Source organism: Panulirus ornatus, chromosome 2 (genome assembly GCF_036320965.1).
Source record: "Panulirus ornatus isolate Po-2019 chromosome 2, ASM3632096v1, whole genome shotgun sequence".
Classification (NCBI taxonomy): domain Eukaryota; kingdom Metazoa; phylum Arthropoda; class Malacostraca; order Decapoda; family Palinuridae; genus Panulirus; species Panulirus ornatus.
Window position 1 is genome coordinate 64,847,921 of NC_092225.1, and position 18,844 is coordinate 64,866,764.

Sequence of the window (18,844 nt, forward strand, 5' to 3'; positions counted from 1 at the left end):
TAGGCGTTACAGTGACACTCCCTCGACGTCCCACTTGACCACCCTCTCTCATCCCCCTCTATCTTTACTAAGTAATCCTGTCCATCATATATTGCTATCATCCACTGCACAGCATCACTGGCCTTTTGTTACCCACATTGAGCGATCACTGCGTCACTGTGGCCATTTCATGATGATCACTACTGCATTCATCACTGTACAAGTGATCAGTCATGACCAGAGTCATCAGTCATCACTGGTAAAGTCATCAGTCATCACAAGAGTCATCAGTCATCACTGGTAAAGTCATCAGTCATCACCAGAGTCATCAGTCATCACTGGTAAAGTCATCAGTCATCACCAGAGTCATCAGTCATCACTGGTAAAGTCATCAGTCATGATCAGAGTCATCAGTCATCACCAGAGTCATCAGTCATCTCTGGCAAAGTCATTTGTCATCACCTGAGTCATCAGTCATCACTGGTAGAATCATCAGTCATCACCAGAGTCATCAGTCATCACTGGTAAAGTCATCAGTCATCACCAGAATCATCAGTCATCACCAGAGTCATCAGTCATCACTGATAAAGTCATCAGTCTTGACCAGAGTCATCAGTCATGACCAGAGTCAACTGTCATAACTAGAGTCATCAGTCATCACTGATAGAGTCATCAGTCATTACCAGAGTCATCAGTCATTACTGGTAAAGTCATCAGTCATCACCAGAGTCATCAGTCATCACTGGTAAAGTCATCAGTCATCACCAGAGTCATCAGTCATCACTGGTAAAGTCATCAGTCATCACCAGAGTCATCAGTCATTACTGGTAAAGTCATCAGTCATCACCAGAGTCATCAGTCATCACTGGTAAAGTCATCAGTCATGATCAGAGTCATCAGTCATCACCAGAGTCATCAGTCATCTCTGGCAAAGTCATTAGTCATCACCTGAGTCATCAGTCATCATTGGTAGAATCATCAGTCATCACCAGAGTCATCAGTCATCACTGGTAAAGTCATCAGTCATCACCAGAATCATCAGTCATCACCAGAGTCATCAGTCATCACTGATAAAGTCATCAGTCTTGACCAGAGTCATCAGTCATGACCAGAGTCAACTGTCATAACTAGAGTCATCAGTCATCACTGATAGAGTCATCAGTCATTACCAGAGTCATCAGTCATTACTGGTAAAGTCATCTGTCATCACCAGAGTCATCAGTCATCACTGGTAAAGTCATCAGTCATCACTGGTAAAGTCATCAGTCATCACCAGAGTCATCAGTCATCACTGGTAAAGTCATCAGTCATCACCAGAGTCATCAGTCATTACTGGTAAAGTCATCAGTCATCACCAGAGTCATCAGTCATCACTGATAAAGTCATCAGTCATGACCAGAGTCATCAGTCATGACCAGAGTCATCTGTCATAACCAGAGTCATCAGTCATCACTGGTAGAGTCATCAGTCATCACTAGAGTCATCAGTCATCACCAGAGTCATCACTGGTAAAGCCGTGTATTATTCTGGGGGTCGACATACTCATCATGGCCATCACCTTCACCACCTTCACCACCATCATCACCATCTTCATCATCATCACCACCATCATCACCATCTTCATCTTGATCACCACCATCATCACCATCTTCATCATCATCACCACCATCATCACCATCTTCATCTTGATCACCACCATCATCACCATCTTCATCATCATCACCACCATCATCACCATCTTCATCTTCACACCACCATCATCACCATCTTCATCTTCATCACCACCATCATCACCATCTTCATCTTCATCACCACCATCATCACCATCTTCATCATCATCACCACCATCATCACCATCTTCATCATCATCACCACCATCATCACCATCTTCATCTTCACACCACCATCATCACCATCTTCATCATCATCACCACCATCATCACCATCTTCATCTTCATCACCACCATCATCACCATCTTCATCATCATCACCACCATCATCACCATCTTCATCTTCACACCACCATCATCACCATCTTCATCTTCACACCACCATCATCACTATCTTCATCATCATCACCACCATCATCACCATCTTCATCTTCATCACCACCATCATCACCATCATCATCATCACCACCATCATCACCATCTTCATCTTCATCACCACCATCATCATCATTATCATCACCATCTTCACCATACCTCATGATGTCCCTGACCACGGAATAAATACTTATATTTTTATTACATACTTAGATACTTATATTGCAATACAATCATGATTCCTTCTCAGACAACACACTACTTATAATGCTATTTTAGACTCGTTGCTGAATTTGACTAGCAGGGAAGCAGTGCAAGAGTAGTTAAGGTTATTAACTATATGGCCCACAAGTATAGACAATTAACTATATGACCTGCCAATATAGATGATTAACTATATGACCCACCAGTACAGATAATTAACTATATGACCCACCAGTACAGATAATTAACTATATGACCCACCAGTACAGATAATTAACTATATGACCCACCAGTACAGATAATGAACTATATGACCCACCAGTATAGTTAATTAACTATATGACCCACCAGTACAGATAATCAACTATATGACCCACCAGTACAGATAATTAACTATATGACCCACCAGTACAGATAATTAACCATATGACCCACCAGTACAGATAATTAACCATATGACCCACCAGTACAGTTAATTAACTATATGACCCACCAGTACAGATAATTAACTAAATGACTCACCAGTACAGATAATTAACTATACGACCCTTCCAATACAGGTAATTAACTATATGATCCACCAGTACAGGTAATTAACTATATGACCCACCAGCATAGCCAATTAACTACAAAGCCCACCAATACAGATAATTGACCTTCCAAGGACCAGTAACTGACCAGTAAGTATCAGTAGCCTCATGAACCTCCTTACCGCCAGGTAAACCCAACTGACATAGCACACTAAACCCCGTAGTGTGAGGTGACTGTTCACTTGACGTGCTCTAAGCTGCCCCTCACCTGCCTTCCCTCACAGGCTAAACAACCTCTCACCTTACTTCCTGGTCAGGCTAAACAACCCCTCACCTTACTTCCTGGTCAGGCTAAACAACCCCTCACCTGCCTTCCCTCACAGGCTAAACAACCCCTCACCTTACTTCCTGGGCAGGCTAAACAACCCCTTACCTTACTTCCTGGTCAGGCTAAACAACCCCTTACCTTACTTCCTGGTCAGGCTAAACAACCCCTCACCTTACTTCCTGGTCAGGCTAAACAACCCCTCACCTGCCTTCCCTCACAGGCTAAACAACCCCTCACCTTACTTCCTGGGCAGGCTAAACAACACCTCACCTTACTTCCTGGGCAGGCTAAACAACCCCTCACCTTACTTCCTGGTCAGGCTAAACAACCCCTCACCTTACTTCCTGGGCAGGCTAAACAACCCCTCACCTTACTTCCTGGTCAGGCTAAACAGCCCCTGACCTTACTTCCTTCACACGTTCAGCAACCCCCACACCTTCCTTCCTTCCCACGCTAAGTTAACCCCCACATCTTCCTTCCTTCAACGCTAAGCAAACCCCCACACCTTCCTTCCTTCCCACGCTAAGCTAACCCCCACATCTTCCTTCCTTCAACGCTAAGCAAACCCCCACATCTTCCTTCCTTCAACGCTAAGCTAACCCCCACATCTTCCTTCCTTCAACGCTAAGCAAACCCCCACACCTTCCTTCCTTCAACGCTAAGTAACCCCCACACCCTCCTTCCTTCATACGTTAAGCAACCCCCACACTTACCTTCCTTCCTTCGCACGCTAAGCAAACCCTCACACCTTCCTTCCTTCGCACGTTATGGAATCCCACACTTTCCTTCCTGGACACGTCAGCGCCCCACTCCCTCCTTGTAAGCCACACGGCAAATGACACGCTTCGTCGGCGGACAGGACATTAACGAGCACAACTGGCAGCCCCGTGGCTAGAAATTGCATGTTCTTTACCGCCCTGCCTCGGGCCTGTAAGGTCTCCGGCTTGGAGGTTCCTGCTCTGTGACTAGGCTCTATTTTCTGTGCTTCTTGACTCCGGTCAGGGACCCGGAACTGACGCCATAAGGGTCTGGAAAAGGACCGCACACGACTAACAGGGCCTGGATAAGGAGTAGGCACTAGCATAAGGGTCTAGATTAGGGCTCAGAACAGCTGGTGGACGGGTCTGGCCACGAGGGATCAGCCGCTTTTCTTTAAACAAACAAATCTTGTTTTCTCTGAAGCCTCGAAACACTATCCCGTGAACCGTTGCACATCCATCCTGCGAACCTTAAACCCATGTCCATAAAAAGGCCTCGACCCCAGGACCTACCGTACGCACCCTCGAACTTTTTATCTGGTGAGGCCATGAGGGTCTTATAGTCACAATTTATACGCTCATACAGAGAAAAATATATACCTCATTGCAATCTGTAACTTAGAGAGAACCCAGTGGCAGGACCAGATGAAATTCCAGCTGGTTTACATAAGAAAACAAAGATGTGCATCCGTGAAAATGGATTTACGTAAGGCAGACACACGCACATATATACACATATACATTTGGCTGAAGGTTAAGTCAATGGGGATAGGGAAATGCATATCTTGTGAGGTTTTCTGTGGCTCAAAAGACATGAAGGCATTGAAATAGGGATTCATTCTGGTCTGTTCGTAGTTTTCTGGTAACATATGTGGCGGCTGCAGGTAAGGGTGTTAACTAGATTGTTCAGACGTTCTTGGTGAATTTCTATCAGTCTCTGTACCATGAGAAGGTGGTCCTGTTTCTTTTATACATAGACGCACCAGCAATGTGCTAGGTGCACTATGACTAACCTCTGTACACAGTTGCTAATTAATCATCCATTCATTTCTCTGGCAATATAGATATTGGTGGCTGCCGGGGTAAAATATTTTCGAGCTGATATCACACCTTATTAGATACTACAAAAACACATTCTTGTTGTCTTCTGTCTGTAGACACGCCGATGAAGTATCCAGACGCACGATGACTAACTCTCATACATAGTTGACGACAGTTCATCTATTTCCCTGGCAGGATAAATGTTAGCTGCTGAGGTAATACATCTTCCAGAATATATGTTAGTGCTGAACAGGGAGGTTATGTCGGCAATTTGGAAGGTATTAAGAGGAAAATAGGACGGAGGTGAAAGGTTATACCACTGAACAATGCCATTCCGCTATTCACCGCCCCCAGCTGGAGCAGGTAGACGAGGGCCTGAATTTGCTAGTGATGCTACAATTCGCCTCTTCTTGAGATTCAGTTCTTCACTATTCAAGACGCTGATGAGACTCTTGAGTTTGTATTGATAATTAGAAACATTTCGTTAAAATGTGTTGATTTATTGACTGAAACGGTCGGGTCTTTAGAAATCGTTCTCGGCAATTTAAGATTAGGTGGTACACTTGTGTCCTCAAAGCACATTAGAGAATCATGTCATAGAACACAGAAGTGGAACTAGAAACTCTGTAACTGAAGACGATCAGTTCCTTAAAATCCATTCTGTGTTGCTAGTAGAACTGGTGGTTATAAGTCTCACTATAAGCCATTCGTTCATTAGAAACCATTTTGGCATGATCATGGGAACCCGTGAATCTGAGTCACGCTGGGAAGAAATTTCCTCTTAAATGGAACTTGCTGGTGACAGAACGAGAGATTCAGTAGCTAAAGATCATCTGCACTGGTGAGCAGGTGACTGGCTGGTGTCCATGCCTGTAGATAACCAGTGTTCAGATATCCAGCGCTTAGTTCGGGTTCTTCGAATAACTGATCGAATCTCAAAAACAATAATTTCTATTAAGAGGACACACTACAGTTGATTACTTTGCTAGTCCCTTGTTTTCTGATCATTGAAATACCAACGTTAAGGGATTTATTTGGTCTATTCTTTGTTTACATAATGTGTCGGTACATATTTGCCTACCGTCGCAATGTCTTTATGATGAGCTGGGGAGCGCATGACTTGCTCTCGTCCTTCTCTGTAGTAAGTGGTAACTCTGAGCGTTGCGGTTATGTAGAGCGGGAGGGAGAGAGGGAGGGAGTGAGGGAGGGAGAGTCAGTAGACACCAGCTCCTTCCCTGTCACCAGATATTGTGATCACTATTTCGCTGTCACGAGGAGGGAGCTTTACACTATTGTTGCCCCGTCTATTATCCTTGTACATATGTGCCATGTCTTTTACTTCTACATATGTAGACACACACACACACACACACACACACACACACACACACACACATATACACACCCTAGCCTATGCCAGGTAGCCATTTCATCAACCAGTCCCTAGGAGAGGATGAACAGCTGGATGGACTTTGGACCGGCTGCAGCGACATGGATTCGAACCTGCGTATGCGGGTTTGATTCAAAACGGCCCGTGCATGTGTGACGGTCAGTAAAGCTGACCGTCACACCACAGTGGTTGTGTTCATTCCCCCCCCCCCCTTAAAGGGGGTTCAAACTTGTCAATTCTTCTGAACCACATAACTTGGTTTTTTAAATCGCCAGAAACCAAATCACGGAAACCAAAGCATCCGTACGTTTTCAGACTAAATCCTGCTGGAATGGCGCTTGAATGTAAAATAAGAAAACCTTTGGCGTTTCAAAACCTTAGGTTCTGGTGGACTCGATAGCTTTAGCTGATGTAAAGAACTGCTCTCTATTTTGAGACCCATTTGTCTTGGGTTGAAGGTCTCTAGGTGAAGTCAGGGGTCTATAACCAGGAAGCAAACTGTTTCTTAGAAACCTTAGAAACCTCTGCCCAAAAGCCTTCACGGATCTCGATGGAACTAAAAAAAACCATCAGCTCAATAGAACCCTAACGACCATTTTGTTCTCTATCGTGCCCATGGCTGAGAGTCAAGATTCGCAAGTTAGTCTCTGGAAACCACATCCCCCTATAGAAACCCCGCAACTCTCAGTCTCACAAAGAATGTCTCGGCTCCATAGAAACCCGCCTGAGAGGGTTAACGAGGAGACCACCGTCAGCGGAACCATCGTAAAAGCGACGCGCGGTCGTTGCCAACCTTATCGAGGGAGTTTATCACACCGGTTCCTCCTGAGGCTCGTAGTGAGAGGCGCGGTTCAACGCCCTGCCCCAGGAAACCATACAACTGGCAACACTGACGAAGAATAACTGTTCCATGATAATGATAATAATAATGATAAAAATGATAATAATAATAGTAATAATAATAATGATAATAATAATAATAATAATAATAATAATAATAATAATAATAATGATAATAATAATAATAATAATAATAATAATAATAATAATAATAATAATAATAACAATAATAATAATGATAATAATAATAATAATAATAGTGATAATAATGATATTGTTAATGATAATGATAATAATAATAATAATGATGATAATAGTAATAATAATGATAATAATAATAATGATAATAATAATAAGAATGATAATAATGATAATGATAATAATAGTAATAATAATGATAATAATAATAATGATGATAATAATAATAATAATAATAATAATAATAATGATAATAATAATGATGATAGTAATAATAATAATAATAATAATAATAATAATGATAATAATAATAATAATAATAATAATAATAATAATAATAATAATAATAATAATGATAGTTATAATGATAATGATAATAATGATAATAATGATAATGATAGTAGAAATAATAATGATAATAATGATAATAATAATAATGGTAATGGTAATAATAATAATGATAACGATAATAGTATTATAATGATAATGATAATAATGATAATAATGGTAATAATAATAATAATGATGATAATCATAATAATGATATCAATAATGATAGTAATAATAATAATTATAATAATCATGATAACAATAGTAATGAAATTAATAATAATAATAATGATAATAATAATAATAATAATAATAATAATAATAATAATAATAATAATAAGAGCAAGGTTATTAGGTAAAGTAGGGTTGAGGGTCAAGTCAATTGGGAGGTGAGTTTGAATGGAGAAAAACTGGAGGAAGTGAAGTGTTTTAGATATCTGGGAGTGGATCTGGCAGCGGATGGAACCATGGAAGCGGAAGTGGATCATAGGGTGGGGGAGGGGGCGAAAATTCTGGGAGCCTTGAAGAATGTGTGGAAGTCGAGAGCATTATCTCGGAAAGCAAAAATGGGTATGTTTGAAGGAATAGTGGTTCCAACAATGTTGTATGGTTGCGAGGCGTGGGCTATGGATAGAGTTGTGCGCAGGAGGATGGATGTGCTGGAAATGAGATGTTTGAGGACAATGTGTGGTGTGAGGTGGTTTGATCGAGTAAGTAACGTAAGGGTAAGAGAGATGTGTGGAAATAAAAAGAGCGTGGTTGAGAGAGCAGAAGAGGGTGTTTTGAAATGGTTTGGGCACATGGAGAGAATGAGTGAGGAAAGATTGACCAAGAGGATATATATGTCGGAGGTGGAGGGAACGAGGAGAAGAGGGAGACCAAATTGGAGGTGGAAAGATGGAGTGAAAAAGATTTTGTGTGATCGGGGCCTGAACATGCAGGAGGGTGAAAGGAGGGCAAGGAATAGAGTGAATTGGAGCGATGTGGTATACCGGGGTTGACGTGCTGTCAGTGGATTGAATCAGGGCATGTGAAGCGTCTGGGGTAAACCATGGAAAGCTGTGTAGGTATGTATATTTGCGTGTGTGGACGTATGTATATACATGTGTATGGGGGTGGGTTGGGCCATTTCTTTCGTCTGTTTCCTTGCGCTACCTCGCAAACGCGGGAGACAGCGACAAAGCAAAAAAAAAAAAAAAAAAAATAATAATGATAATAATATTGATGATAATGATAATGATAGTAATGATAATGATAATGATAACAACAACAATAATAATGATAATAATAGTAATAATAGTAATAATGATAATAATAATAATTATAATAATAATGATAATAATAATAATAATAATAATAATAATAATAATAATAATAATAATAATAATAATGATAATGATAATAATAATAATAATAATAATAATAATAATGATAATGATAATATTTAGCTAAATTCCTGAACTTGTGAGGTAATGTTTGGGTTGTGTACAACTGTTGTTCTTATGGAAGTTATCCGCAAGTCCTGTGTTCTCTCAGCCACTACAGTAGTACCAATTCTACCATCCCCTTATCTATCCTCATCCCCTTCACCCTCATTCCGACCATCGGTTCTCATCATCCCTCCCTCGTCCTCGCTCTCCCCTTCCATCACCCGTCGTAACTTCCTGGCTACTGATTTCATTCCTGCCATCACTAATGACCTTCCTCATTCCAGTTTTATCTCTCTCATTACCTTCCCCACACGTATCTTGATCACCACCCGTCTCATGGACTCCCAGCACTGTCCTTTATGGAGCGGGACGACGTGAATCACTTCCAGACTTTCCTGGATCACGCCAGAGGCCGAGGCTTGCCTTCCAGAAGATGCTGAGTGCGTGTGCTGGCGGGGTCATTGCGTCTGTTTACACACAGACAGTTTCATAGGTCTAGTTCTGGAACAGTGCACAGGCCTGCTTTCAACGTACCTCTCTCCCCTTTCAGTGTCCTCTCTCATGGGTGTGCATTCAACTCCCCCTCCGCCTCATACGTAGATGCTTTCATCGTCCCCTCCTCCTCCTTCCTCCCGGTGTCCAGGGACGAGGTTACGACATCTGTTATGTGCAACTTGAGGGACTGCTGCGTCGCTGGAAGTGGGTCTGGGTCGTTCATCTCTACGGAGGAGAACGTTGCTCACTGTGTCCGGGTCTGTACTGACCCCTGAGAACTTCTCTCATCCCCCGGTTACTAACCGTTGTGGTGCCTTCCGTTTCTGATGGGCCAGTGGTACGCGCGGAACCTTGATGTGAGTTTTGGCACATGAGCAGAAGAAATATGTGGTTTTGCAGGCATGGCTCTTTCGTCTGCCAGTCCTCAACTCTCGTATGATATATGAGGCTAATACGCTGTTTTCTACACCGTTCAACATGTTTCTCTGCCTTTGATACGCTGTTCTTTTTTTTTTCCTTTTCAGGTGTGCAACTTGTTTCCGTCTCCTGTAAAATGGAACGTCTTGCTCGCTCTTCTCTAGATCTTTTTTGCAGAATTCTTTTTCGTTGGTATTTGTCTGGCGCATGTTTGAAGTGCTTCTGCAGTCTGACATTTCACACACTCCTCCTCCGGGCGTTTTTGGCCACTTACGAGTAATTCCCACTGTGCAGTAGCCTGCTCACTGTTTACCTCGAGACTGAATTTGCCGAAATCAACTCCGCTGAGGCACGCGCGCTATGCCATGATAGTTCAGTTTGCCAGGTACATCTAACAGGTTGTGTGTGTTGAGTATATAACGTACGAGAGAGAGAGAGAGAGAGAGAGAGAGAGAGAGAGAGAGAGAGAGAGAGAGAGAGAGAGAGAGAGAGAGAGAGAGAGAGAGAGAGAGACGTATGAAATCTACGTTATTTGTGAAAAGAAACTTTAGTGTATCAATTCTTTGTTTTCTTCCTAGTTGTGTGTTGACTTGGGATGGTAGAAAATCTAGCTGTTCATCTGAGCTATCGCTTATCAATAGGATTTTCTGCTTCTGTGTTGTCTGCCAGCCAATTACGTCGTCCGTGTGGTGGGTTGGAACCTCCTAAAAATCTATATTTCAAACTGAGTTGCCAAGGCATCTCCTTGCTGTATAAATTGTTTTGGTCTTATGTATTTAGTGGTTTATGGGATAGTTCATTGACACTATCATCCATGTCATCAATGCCTCTTCCCTCACCTTACTACCCATCACCCTAACGTCTCTGTCATCGCTCCATCATCTGTCTCATCACTAAACCTTCCATCACCATGGTCTCTCTTAGTTCCTACCATCCATCCCATCTCACAAAATGCATCTCAAATTCTAGAAACGTCCAGAAGATACAACCGTTACATAAGTTGTTACTAATATCATATATACACTACCGAGAGACTTACATAATGGTGTTCAAGTGTGTATGAGTCTTACATATTGGTGTTCAAGTGTGTATGTGTCTTACATAATGGTGTTCAAGTATCTATGAGTCTTACATAATGGTGTTCAAATGTGTATGAATCTTACATAATGGTGTTCAAGTGTGTATCAAAGGTTGACATAAGATAACCCTTCAGTCTTCTTTCCCCCAAAGTGAGCAGTGTTAAAGCTTCCAGCCCTTCCCTGTAAATCAGCTCTTTTACTTCTGGTATCACCTTTGTGGTGCTCCTCTGGATCTCCTATATTAGCTCTTCGTACTTCTTTGAAAGCTTGAAAAGAATATACCGGTTCTGGTATTATTCCTGAAAGCTATTCTGAGATTTGCCAGAAGAGGATTTGCTTACCAGTCTCCAGAGGTGGCACTTTGGTGACAGAATCGCACAGACAATCACGAAGCTCATTTCCTATTAGATAATGCTCATGCTGATTCCTTCTTTCAATTTGTCTCATCCTCACGCTGTACACTTGCTCGGGTTGAATTATCAGACCAACTCTGGAGTCTGTTCTGGTTCCTTTGTAAGTTGATGCAGGTCTCCTCACTTTTCAGAGGCCTTATGACTTTTGCATCATCTGCAAACATAGTCAGACAGGTCATTCACATAGATGATGAATAGTGGTCCCAGAACAGAGCCCCGCTAGCATACCAGTAGTGACCTCTACCCATCTGGAGAAGGCTCCTCTAACATGTGTCCTTGGTTCCCTTTCACAACGATAATCTTCTTACCATCGGGGAATCTCCCACTTATTCCTGCCGGGTAATCCAGTATCATAATCAGCCTCCCATGCGGTGCAGCTTCAAATGCTTTCAGTCATTCCAGATAGACACAAGCAACCTAGCCTTCCCTTGTGTGAGGCAGAGCTCATTCTGCTGTAGAAATCTAAGAGGTTCGTTACACATGACCTCCACACTCAGAACCGTGTTGCTTCTTACTAGGTAATCTCTGCCCTGTAGAAGGTCATCTAGTTGCCTTTTTGATTATCCAGCATCTCACAGATCACACTCGCCAGGGAGACTGGTCAGTGGTCATCACCTTCTCACGGTCTCCTTTCTTAGAGATGAGTATGAAGTTTGCTCTCCTCCACTCCCTTAGTAATTTGCCTCTCTCCAGTGACATTTTGGACAGTATTCTAAGACGTCTGCCTCGTATATCTGCCCACATCATCAGTACATAAGATCAAGTTCCACCAGGACCACGAGGCTCGTATAGTTTAGAAGCCTTTAGTTTTTTCCATCAATATTTCTCAATGTTTTCTAAAACCTCCTCCCTATCCTGTCTTACTAGATATGGGTTTATAGTGTCTTCCTCTGTGCAAGCATTTTTCCACCTGTTATTCAGTTCCTTACATATCTTTACATCATCCTCTACAAGTCTTCCCTCTTAATAATTATGCGTGATTAGCCGTTCTTTGTCTGACAAGTTACTCGTGACACATATAGTAAACGTTATGGTTTTCTCCTATCTTGCCCATAATTTTCTTTTCAAATTGTCTTTTTTTTCCCCATTCATTGTTATCCTGCTGTACTCGTTCCTTGCTCTCCAGCACCTTACAAATGCTATCTGGCACCTGCATCTTCACCACCGGACGTCTTTCATTAACACGCTCTTCCCTCTCTCCTAACTACTCCTATGGACTGGAGGCTACACGTAACATCGTTTCTACTCCTCAGTTGTAAAATTCACATAACCTCTCACGACAATGCCCTGGTTTCTGGCCGCTGAACTCCATTTCCCAATCACTGTCGCCATAGACTCTGTTGAGGTTTGTGAAGTTTCCGCGATTACACACACACACACACACACACACACACACACACCCTCGAGGCGGACAGACGTGCGTTTGTGGCGCTGCCAATGCGCCAAAGGTCAATGTGACCTATACTCCTCCTCCTTCCCTTTCCCCCTGGATATTTCGATTGCACTTGATTGGACCTCTGTCTTCACACGAGATCGTCAAATTCCGACGACAATTACAGTGAGAGCTATCGATCACTTTACAGTGAATAGTGAGTCGGTGATTATGTCTCCCACGCTGCCTATAGTCGCGGAGTCAGAGATGCGGTCGCGTAAGTAAACACCACACACGACACTGACCCACGCCAGCACACAGCTCTGACGAAGGGTAACGGTTGTTATCCCGACACCAGAGTCTGGCAGGAGTGAAAATCGCTAAATACATATTGCACGTTAGTGGGTAAGCGTAGATATAATCATGAGAAAGCAAATAAAACATTCATTACCAAGAGAAGGCGACACAGATCAGGTGGAATTCAACCTTTCAAAAATGTCTGAAGTTCCAAGGAAGTGGTATAACCTGTCGACCCTGCTGCTGTCAGGGGTCACCTGTCTGCCCAAAGACATGGAGGAACTAGCCATCACCACCAGGTCAGGTCACAGCCAGGTCACAGCAATAACAGAAGCCCAGCAGATGACTCACGAAATTTTGGCCTTGCCTGACTACATTCTCCTCTACCGCCCTCGTCCATCATAGTGTTGGGGGGGGGGGGTGGTATGGCACTGTCTTGCCACAAAGGCTCACATTCAGCCCAGCTGATAGTTAGCGTGCCTGAGGGTCTGGAGGTGTTATGGGTTAAAGTGTCACCCACGTTACACCCACGTCAGACTGTCATCATCATTTACTGCGTGGTCTAACCTCCCTGCCATGTCCCACTAGGGAGGTACTTTGAGATTGTTCGTTTCCCCACGCCTGGTCAAAACACTCTTGACCTGATTCTTCCTGACATGGCTGGCTACTACTTACCTCCCAAGCCTCTCCCCTTCTCAGACGTAGTGCTCATTTATCAGGGTTGTGGTTCGACGTCTCCCACCATCATCAGACACAGGCGGGCAGACACTACACTTTATCGGCCATTTACAAAATATGAGAAAAGGAATTTCGGTTGGTGGGTAACTCGTCATTGCTGGGTTAAGGTGGCTAGTGAGAAGTATTATGACACCTCCAGCCAGGTCTACCAACACTTCCTTCCCCAAAAGACAGTACCACTACACCCGGCCGAGGTTCCCTGGATTACCCACCGCATTGACTTATGCAGCATCGAAATCGAGCGTTCAAGCGTTGCAACAACGACCTTTACAAGTAACTTCGCTACAAGATACAACGCGAGGTATGAGCCACAATGGAGACCTGTTACCTAAACAAGATGTAGCACTTAAAGCTGGCGAACTTCGGTCAGTGTTTTGACTTAATAAGCGAACCAACTCACTGTGGCAATCGAGGGTTCTTCCCCTTCCCTTGTGTAGACCCACTTAGCAATGAGGAGGCTGCCCACCAAATTGAAAACCACTTTGCCAATATTTGCTGACGATTACCATAACTCGACATCATTTCCTTCCCAGCACACCAACCAACCCTACCTCCCTCAAGAACAGTAAAGGAATATCAAATAGTTACGCGTCCTCAGCGTCTTACTACCACACGCTCAACCACATCCATAAATCTTCAAGTGAAACTATACAAAGAATTCTTCTGTGAAGTTGCTACTCCGCTAACCGTCATGATTAATGCTTCATTCAAACAACTGTAATGCTTTAACAGCTTGAAAGATGGCATACATCACTCCACCATCCAAATCCACCAACCCAGAGTTTCTTAATTGCTTACGACCTGATGCAGTCGCTCCAGTCCTTTATCTAATATGTTAAAGTTTTGTGCTTGACTGATCCTATACTGACAATGCTGATTCAATAAACCCTAAATAGTTTGGAAACGTAAAGCTTTCTTCACCACCCACTGCCTTCTCAGTCTCCTAGACTATATTTACCGCAACTTGGAGAAGCACAAGACCTCAGTGGCACTCACCCTCGCAGATATCATGTAGGCTCTCGACCTGCTAAACCATAACATCATCATAAAGAAAGCCGTCCACCTGGGACCACTGGGACGACCCATCTCGTGGCTACCGGACTGCCTGACCGGGCGACACCAAACCGTCCACTTCAGGGGAGCCACATGGACCCCACTAACCCAAACATGCCGTGTGCCACAACGTACCAAGATGGAGCCATAATGTGCCAAGATGGAGGCACAACGTACCAAGATGGAGCCACAGTGTACCAAAATGGAGCCGCTCCTATTAATGACGCCCTGAAAGGCGCGAACTACCGCTGGAAGTACGTAGATGACCTTACTTTTAGCATCACTATCAGCAACAACCCTCCTGACGTCATTGGCCTCCAGAACATCATCAACAACCTTCAGGAGCGAACTACGGCCAACGAGGTCATCATCAACCACACCAGGACTGTGATGATGCACATCAACGTGGGTGCAGACAACATCCCGCCTATTGACATCACACCAGACCCTGACATCCTCCGGGTAGCTAGAGACTTCAAACTTCTTGATGTCACTATAGCTGGAAGACTTATGTTAGTCTTATCATCAGGTCTTCCTCATATCGTCTGTACCTTCTCTAAAATCTCTGGGCGTCGAAACCCTTGAGCTTAGGAATGTTTGTACCATCATCATTCCATCTAAGCTTCCCTGCGCCTCCTCACCTCGGTCTTCACACCTTGTGGCTACACGAAGGACCAGCCAGAGTGCAGAAAAAAGGACTTGCAGAATCATCCCGGGTCCTTCGTTCGCCACCTGCCTAAAGGACCTCATCTTGCTGAAGTTGTCCACCCTCCCCGACCAACACCAGCAGCTCACGCGACAGTTGGGCACTAAACTGCTGACACCCCCACCACAGAGACCTCCTCCATCCCGACGCCCCTCCACCATGGACCGCCTTTCGTCACCAAACTCGACTTGTCACAATCAGAGCTCGTACAGTCAGATAGAAGAACCCTCTCATATCTACCGTTGTGAACGTTGTAAACAATCCACGAACAAGTACGTAGCTCTGTAAGTGAATAGCTCAGTTTACTGTTAGTCAGGCTATGTGGTATGTCAACCACTGTATCACTGTAACTATTCTTACCCTAATGTGCAACCAAGTGTATTGTGTATAAACCATACTAGTTGCTCTGTAAACATCCCCCAATATCTGACGTTCTGTCTCTCTCCATGTACCTCACCCATGTGGCTATCCAAAGCATGTAGATATCCAGCTCACCTTGATCTATAGCTATTTTACACATCAGTTAACGAGCAACTATCGTGAACTTCCAGTTCTGATGATATGATATATCATCACTGTCATAGATTCGACCCCCTGCAGTTACTCGACACTAAGAATGAATAATTTTTCATTAATCGTTTATTTTTCGCGAGTGTTGAATACAGTGAATAGTTCTTCATCTTGCGTTCCCCAGCGAGTCGGATTAACCTCGAGCGTTTGTGTAGGCAAAAAAAAAGAAAAAAAAAATTGGTGGTGGGAAAGTCAGCGGCGTTCACCATCTCCCAAGGAAGACCCGTTTAACTGACCTTTACGTAAGCCCTTAAGTTATAACGAAACTGTTGCTACCAATTACGGCGGCCTCGGTGTCGTAAATGTTCTAGTGGGCGTTTTCTTTGAGGAAGAAAATGGACTGCGTCTTGTATACTTTCCAAACATATTAGTCAAGGGGATTATATGAGTTGTTTGCAAAGCACTAATGGTCGACTTAAGTGGTATTTACTAAGACATTGGGCTAGGCTTCATGTATGTGAGAAAGAGAGAGAGAGAGAAAAAAAAGATAAACGAAAGGTACAAATTAAGAGGCGTCCCTCCACTGACTGACCTTCCCCTGGCTGCTGGGGGTGAAGGGAACACCTGAAAAACATTCCAAATACCGTCCACGTGATAAAAGTCTCGTAATGTAGCGGGGATGTGTACCTTCCCAACCAGAACTACTTTTTGCTCAAGGTGAAACGTCTTCCTTTTCCTTGTACTACAGCCGCCGCCCCTTACCCTATCTCCTTCCTCAGCCTCTTGGCCCAACCCCGACACCCCACCTTTACATCTACCCTTATCCAATCCCCCACGACCTATCCTGATGTCCTGTCCCTTCACTCTAACCCAGCATTCAACACCTATAATATACCTATACACCCTCCCTCTAGACCCTACCTTTTCATCCTACCTCTACACCCTACCCTTACAATAATCCCCTTACCCTCCCTATACATCCAACCACTACGCCCTACCCTACACTCTATCCATACATGTCTACCTCAACACCGGGTCTATACATCCTACCTTTTCTCACTGTCATCAGCATCCTACCCGTACACTCCATACATGTGTACTAGCCCCAGCTCCCGAACTGTGCATTTAACTAACACAACTTAACCCTACTAGACCCTAGCCCTGAACCCTTCATACGTGTGGTAACCAACGTTAACCAATCAACCACAAGGTGGCAGTTTACACCATGGTTTACATATTTCATAAGCAACCAATATGTAAATGATTCACATGTAATTCTTTAGGAGATACTGAGTGATGCAAAAAAAGAAAGAAGAAGAAAAAAAAGACAAGGACGACTTGTGTTTCATTTACAGCCTCCTACGCTACTGATTTACATCTTCTTGGATTTAAACGACTCTTGGAACGTAATCTTGTAAGATACTGCCTATTTTCATGAACCCCTACTTCCCGCCCCCCTCACCCCCAACACACACACACACACACACACACACACACACACACACACATCCATCTTGCGCCCTATCCAGCACCTCCCCATCTACACAACCCATATCCTGTCTTTCACTCTCACCACACACCTATCTTCTACCCTCATTATACCCAATCTTCCACTCTCCCCACATCCTATCTTCTATCCTCCCCACGCAGCATTTTCAACCCTTCCCGCACCCTGGCTACCACCTTCCCTACACTCTGATTTCCACTCACCTCGCATCCCATCTTCATCCTTCACCATCCTCCATCTTCCACCCTCCAACCACCATATCTTCAACCATTTCTGCACCCAGTCTTCCAACCATCCTAAGGCCTGCCCTTCCATCCTCTAAGAACACATCTTCCACCTTCCACGCTCCCCATCTTCAACCTTCCCCATAACGTATCTTCCATCTTTTCAACGCTCCATATGCCACCCTCCTCACACCCCATCACCCAACCTGCCAACACCCTATTCCGAGATTTTCTTCACACCCCGTTATTTCCTCCCCCAGCACCCCATCTTTCACCCTTTTCACATATAATCTTCTACCCTCTCCACACTCCATCTTCCACACTCCCCACACACCATCTTCCACACTCCCCACACTCCATCTTCCACCCTCCCCACACTCTATCTTCCACCCTCTCCATACTTCATCCTCCACTCTCCCCACACTCTATCTTCCACCCTACGTACATCCCATTTTCATCCTTCCCTCATCCCATCTTCCATTCTCTTCCCACATCCCATTTTCCACCCTCTCCACATTGTATCTTCCACCCTTGCCACACTCTATCTTCCATCTTCCCACATCCCATTTTCTTCCTTCCTTACATCACATTTTCCACCCTACCCATACATCATCTTCCACCTTCCCATAACCGGTCATCCACCCATCATCCACCACCCCATCACGCCATCTTCCACTTTCCCATGGCCCCGTCCTCCATTTCCCCCACAACCTATATACCACCTACTAAGAACACCATCTTCTATATTTTCTACACCCCGTTTTCAACCTTTCCAACATCCAATATTCCACTTTTCCAACATCACATCACCCATCCTCCCAGAATTCCATCTCCCACTCTCTCAACACCCCATTTTGCACCCTCGTATCACCCTAGAGTGTATCCTCCCCACACCCAATTTTTCATTTCCAAATCACCCTATCTTCTACCATCCCTCCGCTGAATCATCGTCCACCCTCC

The 18,844-nt window shown here is 43.9% G+C and overlaps 1 protein-coding gene across 1 annotated transcript in view; it reads right to left on the reverse strand.

Moving 5' to 3' along the window:
• LOC139756746 (uncharacterized) overlaps positions 1–18,844 on the reverse strand; it is a 194,561-nt gene that overhangs the window by 147,448 nt on the left and 28,269 nt on the right. The gene's annotated exons all lie outside the window — the stretch shown is intronic.